The sequence below is a fragment of the Homalodisca vitripennis genome, chromosome 1, assembly GCF_021130785.1.
Source record: "Homalodisca vitripennis isolate AUS2020 chromosome 1, UT_GWSS_2.1, whole genome shotgun sequence".
Classification (NCBI taxonomy): domain Eukaryota; kingdom Metazoa; phylum Arthropoda; class Insecta; order Hemiptera; family Cicadellidae; genus Homalodisca; species Homalodisca vitripennis.
The window spans coordinates 27,741,590-27,751,323 of record NC_060207.1 but is presented as its reverse complement, the minus strand read 5'-3'; positions in this window follow the sequence as shown (position 1 = coordinate 27,751,323).

Below are 9,734 nucleotides of genomic sequence, written 5' to 3'. Positions count from 1 at the left end.
TTAGACCACTCGACCATCGGTTGTGCCCTGTCTACCCTCCCTTATACAACATAGAGAACAGCTCAACGTACATAAGTTCCGGTACTGAATTAGTATATTCTCCCGGCAAGTGGGAGATCGGGAATAGAGTCCCAACAGAGCTATTAACTATTAATTAATCTTTAAAGAATCAAATTAGGATAGTACTAGTTCAAAATATAATTTACTTACAACGGTTTTAGCTGAGCGTTAGCGAACCCTATCATCAAGGACCAAGGCAAAATTTCACACCTGTCCGTAATACATCTCGAATAAGTTATAGATTTGAACTTTTACATATATTATTACTGTATTAATTAGAGGCTTGACGAAAATCCTCTCATGTCTGTAGCTCTGTCTGGATTCCGCAAGATATACCTCGAAAATGAAATTAGTTGTAGGGATGACATTTTGCACTAAACTTCATTTATACCAAGACAACACAAAATTCGATGATCATGCAGTTTTGCATTTTTTTGGCCATCTTGAACTCTACGTCTTGGATATAACTTAATTAATATTGTAAATATGAATAGGGTCACGTGACATATCATGTGCGATGGTACAAATCGCTGTCCAGAATCTCAGAATAGTAAATAAATGTTCGGTAGGATTGAATTTCACACTTCTCTGTAGCGGCTGAGTGGACAATTCGCTGATTGTCAAATTCCATCTCCTTTACAAGGCCTATAATCCATACCTTTCCTGTCCTTTGTACGTTTTCCTTCCGTTTATACTGCCGACAACTTATAAACATGGAGGGAAGGAAAGGATGGGGTTAGGGTCAACCGGATTGTATCTCGGACAAATTTGTATAATTTATTCTTATAAGATTGAAAAACAACTATACTTTCAAAAATACTTAAAGTTGATATATATATCTGTAAAAGAGTGAAACATTTCAGAATTTTAATACAACTGTAATTATTATGTTTTGCGGAAGTGCAGGAGTAAAATATTACATTGCCAGGCAATAACTAAGGTCACGCACGAATATGCAGCCGGAATGCTAGAAACTGATAACGACAATGTGGCAGTTGTGTAACGAAGGTCGGAGTCGAGATGCAATAGAGAAAGTACAACATTACAGTGCCAGCCAGTAACCAAGGTCACGACTATGCAGTCATAATGCTACAATATGTTCTCCGCACGCTGATAAACAACAATGTGGCAGTTGAGTAACGAAGGTCGGAGTCGAGATGCAATAGAGAAAGTACAACATTACAGTGCCAGCCAGTAACCAAGGTCACGACTATGCAGTCATAATGCTACAATATGTTCTCTGCACGCTGATAAACAACAATGTGGCAGTTGAGTAACGAAGGTCGGAGTCGAGATGCAATAGAGACAGTACAACATTACAGTGCCAGCCAGTAACCAACGTTATGGCTATGCAGTCATAATGCTACAAGCTGTAGTAGCAGGAGTGCAATATTACAATACCCGGCAGTAATCAAGGTCACGGCTATGCAGTCATAATGCTACAAGCTGTAGTAGCAGGAGTGCAATATTACAATACCCAGCAGTAATTAAGGTCACGGCTATGCAGTCATAATGCTACAAGCTGTAGTAGCAGGAGTGCAATATTACAATACCCAGCAGTAATTAAGGTCACGGCTATGCAGTCATAATGCTACAAGCTGTAGTAGCAGAAGTGCAATATTACAGTTCCGGGCAGTAACCAAGGTCATGAATATGCAGCCGTAATACTACAAACAGCAGTAGCTGGAGTACAATGTTACAGTACCGAGACCACGACTATGGAATTATAATGTACCGAACTTCAATGACAACATTGTGGTAGGTGTTAAACGAAGGTCCGAGTCGAGATGCAATAGAGAAAGTACAACATTACAATGCCAGGCAGTAACCAAGGTCACGCCTAGGCAATCATAATGTTACAAGCTGTAGTAGCAGGAGTGCAATATTACAGTGCCGGGCAGTAACCAAGGTCACGGCTATGCAGTCACAATTCTACAAGCTGTAGTAGCAGGAGTGCAATATTACAGTGCCGGGCAGTAACCAAGGTATGAATATGCAGTCATAATGCTAGAATATGTTCTCCGCACACTGATAACAACAATGTGGCAGTTGTGTAACGAAGGTCGGAGTCGAGATCCAATAGAGAAAGTACAACATTACAGTGCCAGCCAGTAACCAAGGTCACAACTATGCAGTCATAATGCTACAATACATTCTCCGCACAGTGATAACAACAATGTGGCAGTTGTGCAACGTAGGTCGGAGTCGAGATGCAATAGATAGAGTACAACATTACAGTGCCAGCCAGTAACCAAGGTCACAACTATGCAGTCATAATGCTACAATACATTCTCCGCACAGTGATAACAACAATGTGGCAGTTGTGCAACGTAGGTCGGAGTCGAGATGCAATAGATAGAGTACAACATTACAGTGCCAGCCAGTAACCAAGGTCACAACTATGCAGTCATAATGCTACAATACATTCTCCGCACAGTGATAACAACAATGTGGCAGTTGTGTAACGAAGGTCGGAGTCGAGATCCAATAGAGAAAGTACAACATTACAGTGCCAGCCAGTAACCAAGGTCACAACTATGCAGTCATAATGCTACAATACATTCTCCGCACAGTGATAACAACAATGTGGCAGTTGTGTAACGAAGGTCGGAGTCGAGATCCAATAGATAGAGTACAACATTACAGTGCCAGCCAGTAACCAAGGTCACAACTATGCAGTCATAATGCTACAATACATTCTCCGCACAGTGATAACAACAATGTGGCAGTTGTGTAACGAAGGTCGGAGTCGAGATCCAATAGAGAAAGTACAACATTACAGTGCCAGCCAGTAACCAAGGTCACAACTATGCAGTCATAATACTACAAGACATTCTCCGCACACTGATAACAATGTGACAGTTGTGTAACGTAGGTCGGAGTCGAGATGCAATAGATAGAGTACAACATTACAGTGCCAGCCAGTAACCAAGGTCACAACTATGCAGTCATAATGCTACAATACATTCTCCGCACAGTGATAACAACAATGTGGCAGTTGTGCAACGTAGGTCGGAGTCGAGATGCAATAGATAGAGTACAACATTACAGTGCCAGCCAGTAACCAAGGTCACAACTATGCAGTCATAATGCTACAATACATTCTCCGCACAGTGATAACAACAATGTGGCAGTTGTGCAACGTAGGTCGGAGTCGAGATGCAATAGATAGAGTACAACATTACAGTGCCAGCTAGTAACCAAGGTCACAACTATGCAGTCATAATGCTACAATACATTCTCCGCACAGTGATAACAACAATGTGGCAGTTGTGCAACGTAGGTCGGAGTCGAGATGCAATAGATAGAGTACAACATTACAGTGCCAGCCAGTAACCACGATCACGAGTATGTAGTCATAACACAACTTGCTTACAACTGGATTTTGTTTAGTTTTTAGTACTGCTTTGTTGGAATTAGGTTTTTACCAATAACAGTGCATGTAAATAAATAAATCAAAAACACTAAAAGATGCTCCACACATCAATGCCAACATTGTATTAGTTTGTTATGAAGGTCTACATACTATGAAGGGCGTTGAGGCTGCATTTCCGGAAAACTGTGTTAATTAACACTCCAATATTTAAATGCCCGCCTATTGTTCTTTACTTTGTAACGCTTAACATGTGCCGCTGACAAGTACCTGATATCTGAGCATTTAAAACATTTGACAGATAATCAATTGAATTGGGATTTAAGGTAAATTTGTTACCCCGTTTACATCAGCATACATACGTACTTATGTTTTTAATACACACGGTTCTGTATTACTTTTTTAACTGAGGAAATACTATAAAAAGAATGGGGGTATTGGTAAAGTTTTACAAACAAGAAAGAATGATGGGGCTCAATATCCAATTGAAACCATTTTAAACAAATAATGTTGTAGGGGTAGTAGAGAGACCACAGCTGTTACTGTTGCTCAGACCAACAAATCATGGCAGCCAATGCAGCTTCATTGTACATTATAGCTTTCTTTATCTCTTTGAGCTTTAGTCCCTGTGTTATAAGCGTTTCTGTGCTGGAAGCCGAATAATTCATACTGATATTAAATGAAATGAGATAAGTTATTTCACTTTATCGGAATATCTTAGCATTAAGGTGAAGAGCTAATACTGTCCTAAATATTTCATTACTAGAAAACGTTTGCCTTGCCATAATTGAACAAGAACCCAACATTGTGTAGCAAGTGTGATAAGTTATCAGCGCGCGATAAAGGTTTATTCACTGATAAGCCAGACTAATGAAACAGAGTTTATACGCTTCCGGGTTGTGCACTACACTTACACAAGTGTGCCACGTCAGCTGCTGTCATTGTCTCTACAACCTTACTACCTTTTCTACAGCGCTGGATTGTCAGTGGATATCCTAGCTGTTATCCGCGGCATCGCATACAATTATCTGTGGTAAACAGGGGCGTCGTAGGCATCGTCTTTTAAATTTTTGTTTTAAGAGGCCGATTCTCTTTTAAGCCTTGTTTTACCCGCCCTAATGGGCTAACGACCTGAGCCGTGCAATTTTTGTCAACGAGAACGTTGGAAAATACACGAACAAAAGTTTACATTTTTTAATTAACTGTGCAGTTTGGCTGCAAATGAGGCCAGAAGTGGACGGACACCATGAATTATAACCGTCCGGCCATGGAACACCGCGATCTACCCGGTATTCTAAGTCAAGTCAATTATTAATAGAAAGGTCATAAGTCTTCTGCAGTGAATCTTTTTCTCACTCAGGTGACATTTCTCAATTGAATTGTATATAAATTCTGTAAATGTTAATTCGATAACGATAATTATAATGGGTTACAAGTCTAAAAGTAATCCCGGTATCATAACAGGCCTCTTTGAGAAATATTACAGTGATAAATTGTTGCCTTTACATAAAAATGTGTATTGGTAGTTGATAAAAACAAATAAATAATTGTATATATTTGATAAATGTTGATGAATCACAAAATTAATTTAAATCCATCAAACTATTCTGAAAACTACAAGCGTATAGTTTTTTATTGCACACTCAAAATAATGTATATGTGTCATTAATTTGTTCAAAGAACTATAATTACTGAATATACACCATACTGGCAGCTACCCGCGGCTGCGCACGCAAATTCATTCTGAAAATAGGAACACCATGAGCATAATTCTTTTTAAATAGCATTTCAAACAATCCTGAGGTTAGTGGTAGTCACTGAAAGATATTCCAATCTATTGATCTGTTTTAGATTTAAGTTTAAAAAGTCAGAGAGTGAAATTGATTTTGTAAGTTACTTCTGAATAAGTTTCTCTCCAATATTTCATGCTATTCCGTAAACATTCAACTATTTTAGACCAGAGGGGAGAAACCCTTATTCTAAAGGAAGACCAAATTCGAAGTCCTTAGTTTTTCAGTTAACACACTTATGATGTAATAAATTATTGCATTTTACTGTATTAAAGTGCGATTAAAATCCCGGACAAACAAAAACCGCGGGTAACATGACATTTCTAAAGAGTAACTGACTTTGACAGATGAATAACAATAATTTACTATAACCTGTTTAAATGTGTATAAATTATTATACTAATTACTCTTGACTCTTGACAGGTGATTAAAAACACATTTACTGATTAAACCAAGCCAATAAATATAATGGATAATGGAGTGTTAAGGGAGTTTCCAAGACCAGTGAGTGGGGCGTAGCCTAGAGGGAATTTCGAAATAGGAATAGGCCAATGTGTTAACCAGGGACACTAAGAATGTCCATGTACAGTTTCAGTACAATTGGTCCAGTGATTTTTACGTGATAGAGTAACACACGCAGTGTCTGTCTTAGACATTAGATTTGTATATAATAGTATGGAGTACTGAAATTAGTAAAACAGTGAAGTGCAACGCTCTGTAGCGCATATTCTCCCCACTCCTCATTGGTGAAACCGATCTGACCTAGTTTCGCTTGCCACTCGTCTATCCCCACTCAACTTCGTTTTTTTCTGTTCTTAGACAGTTAGGCCATCGCCTCTCTGAAAGTTGTGTTACGGGTGTTACTAATAAGACTTACAACATCCGTAACACTAAATTAAAAAAGGAATTATAAATCCCTAAAATATGATGCTAAATGATATGTTGAAATCCTCACTGTTGCCATTGGATTTATTACTATAAAATTTGATAATGTTACAGCAAAACTTTTACATAATTTTCGTTACGGGAGTTAATAGCTCCAAGGGTTCAGCAAAAATTAAATAATGAAAACGTATTCAAACTATGTGAATTATGCAGTTTGTGACAACCATCGAATTCTATTCCTTTTCTAAACTACACGATGATTAAGTATTTACAAACTAGTCAAAATATTCTATTGAAAATGGGGGGGGGATTCTCATCTACATCGTCACAGAATGATTCATTGGATGCATTAAAATGCGTGAAAAAAATGATCTTATTAAACGTTTATTTTTAATCAAAAACAAAGAAATGCAGCCTACTTTTAACTTTACTTTTATGGCATTTATGTTATAGAATAAATATTACAAAAACTTATTATGATAAGGCCTAATTTGGATGGAATGGCCAAAATACCAAATATAAATACTTTCATTCAGGAAAGAAACTTAGATTCTAAAAGTTGACTGACTGGTTTTAATTCTTTGCTGGAAATATTAAATTCCGTAGTTACTATTACTTTATAACCTAGTATGCTAAAAGTCCATTGAAAACCATCAAACCGTTTTATACCTTCACCCCACCGCTTTTTTACCAAAATTGGTAAGTTTTTAGTTGTTTTTAATTTGTTAAGAATTGAAGACCATAAGTCCTAGTATTTTTTCAAATGCCACTTTAAAGAACACAGATTGTTCTAAAGAGTAATGGAAGCATTTTGTAATTGGGCATATACTAAAACATTTATACACAAAACAATTTTCAAATTTAACAGTAATTTTTTCGAAATCTTTTTAATAAAGGCTTATTATTATTAAACTCATTTATGCACCTTTAGGTACAATATTTACAGTGTGATGACCTCAAGGGCTTATTTCAATACTCCAATGACTGACTGTTAATGGTTTTAACCTGCCATCATTATACTCACAGACATAACTTGACATACTATACATAGTTCAACATTGTCTACAGCGCACAATCAAAATCTCGCAATACAAACCAACCTCTCACAAATGTGTTTAAACCCATTTAATTTATTTACATGCCAGAAAACATATAATTAAATACATTTAGTTGGGCCAAGAGATCCCAACTGAATCAACGATATCACACGATGGCCCAACACAATAAACGTGTGATCTCTCGCTTGCCACATCAAACATGGTCCAACATTACTCACAGACACTTGATCCGTACTTTAAGACTACCAAAACGTTAGAACGCCAATGTGCGTCACACTGTCAAAGGCTTAGAGATCCAACTGAATCTGACGGAACTTCAATCGCGCTTTTGATAAGACATGACTTGACTGTGACATTCTCGGCATAGCCCTCGTCAAAGCAAAGCTCATGTATACTTTTAGGTTATGGGTTTGACATTCAACAACGAGTCAGGCGTTTTTATTGTTACATTTGTTTCAATATATCTACGTTTAATATTATGTTTTTGGTTTATTCGTACAGAAGATGATTCTACTTGGTATAACACATTTTGCAAACGCTTAAACAGCGGAAAACATTCGTAGCACCTATTTAAAAAAATAAACTTAAATATTATCCAGTCAGACTTGTATTTTGTATGTATTCTGTGCTCGCAATACCCCATGTAACAGAGCCAGAGCATTCCCCACCTTGGTAATCCGAACTCTTGTGTATTGCTGTGACCATCCAATTACGAATTTAAACACAAATTCTTATCTGTAATCTATGTCATTATGATACAATTTAACTTATAACTCATGTCAGTACATCACTCATATATTTTCATCCTATGTCGGACTGAAACCAAACCTCTAACATCGATACTTTTGTACTGATGCTTGATAACGACCAGTCTGCCCGTATTAATAAAACTTATAATAGGAAAACACAAATGGGGTCTAGAACTAATTTTAATTCGGTCATAGTTAACAGTACACGCTCGTTAACCCCGTAAGATCCGAATGAGAACTTTCAGTCGATGTTGGTTTCCAGCCAACATTCAGTTGGAAATAATTTATTCTCGTCTGGAAAACCACTGGCTAACTAACACTAAGGCAGAAGCGCCAAACGACTACTTTAACTAAAGTTTGTAAGAACTGTTTCATTGCCACTACGGCTACATTTTGATTATTGCTGACTTGCCCAGTTAAGACGGCACATGAGTCAAAGTTAAAAAATAAAAGGATCTTTATAAATCGCTTCCACATTTACAGCAAGCGTATAAACTGCATTTGCTAAGTACACAAAATGATTTCCAATGTTTATTTCCCTGTTACTTCCGTAGGCCCGAAGTGCTGCAGCGTGCGTAGTGTTGTACGTTGTTGTTTTTAATGTTGGTCATTACATTGCCATCGCAACACTTTACAACGTTAATTTAGGAGTGAACAAATGGTTGTAAATTCGGAATGAGTCGACTGTATTTAAACATGCCTAAAACGGATTTTCATTCTGAAATTTGTAGATTAATGCATATTTTTGATTGTAGAAATAGTCATCACTGGGATATATACCTTAGTATGTCTCACAATAACTACTGGTTCTTGTAACCACCAATAGTTTTATCATTTGATTTTGACTTAACTCTCCTAAACAATATTTAATGTTGACATACAACCAACATGTTTGATGCCATTTAATATGTCGTTCATTTTCTTCTGGAACAATGTAGGTGCATATTTAATTCTAAATAATAAGCGACGGTAGAGAAAATATCCCATTGTAGTGGCAATAACAAAGTATTTTTTTGAATTGTCGGCTAATTCCAGTTGTAGATATTCCATCTTGGACCGAAACTGAGATGCTTGCTTATACCATTGCTTCTGGTATAAGCAAGTCAACTGCCTTTCAATCTATTAGGAAATGGTTCAGAGATAAGCACTGTCATCAGTGGCTGAGTTTCTCTGGGCAATCATATGGCAAGAAGTTCATTAGAGGCACCAACATCTAGTTCACGAACTGACTGATAAAACTAACAAAGGCCTTCTGGTATGGGCCATTTCCATCATTACTGGACACGGTCCATAAAGGACTTCCACATCTAAGAACTAACTATTGAAGGTTCTGGGTGTAGACTATAATTATAAATCAGCCTGCCGGAGGAGGTTGTTAATCGCATTATTTTGGATTGTGAGACTTGAGGTATTGAGAAGAACCGTATTTGAAACCATACAGCCAGGTGATGAATTCGAGGCCAGCATTAGAGAGAAGCTCTTGGATCTCGTCGAAGGCCCTACTAGCTAACGTAGGTTGCGCAATAAGCTTAGGTTGACGCGTTAAGAACAGAGTCCTTTATAACCCCCCATTAAATTTAATCTAATCTAATATTGCACCATTCAGATCAATGACCGAGAACAAAGCTAACAAAGCAGTAAGTTTGAATATTCTCGAATGTTGGCATTGTTGATATAGGATGGTGTTCCATACCGATTACAGGACTGATTGTTTGCTTTAAATCAGCGCAAATTCATAGTCCTCATGGCCGGTGTTGCAGCAACTACAGGCGATGTCCATTCTAGTGGTTACTATTGGAGTTTACTGGTCCAATAATTT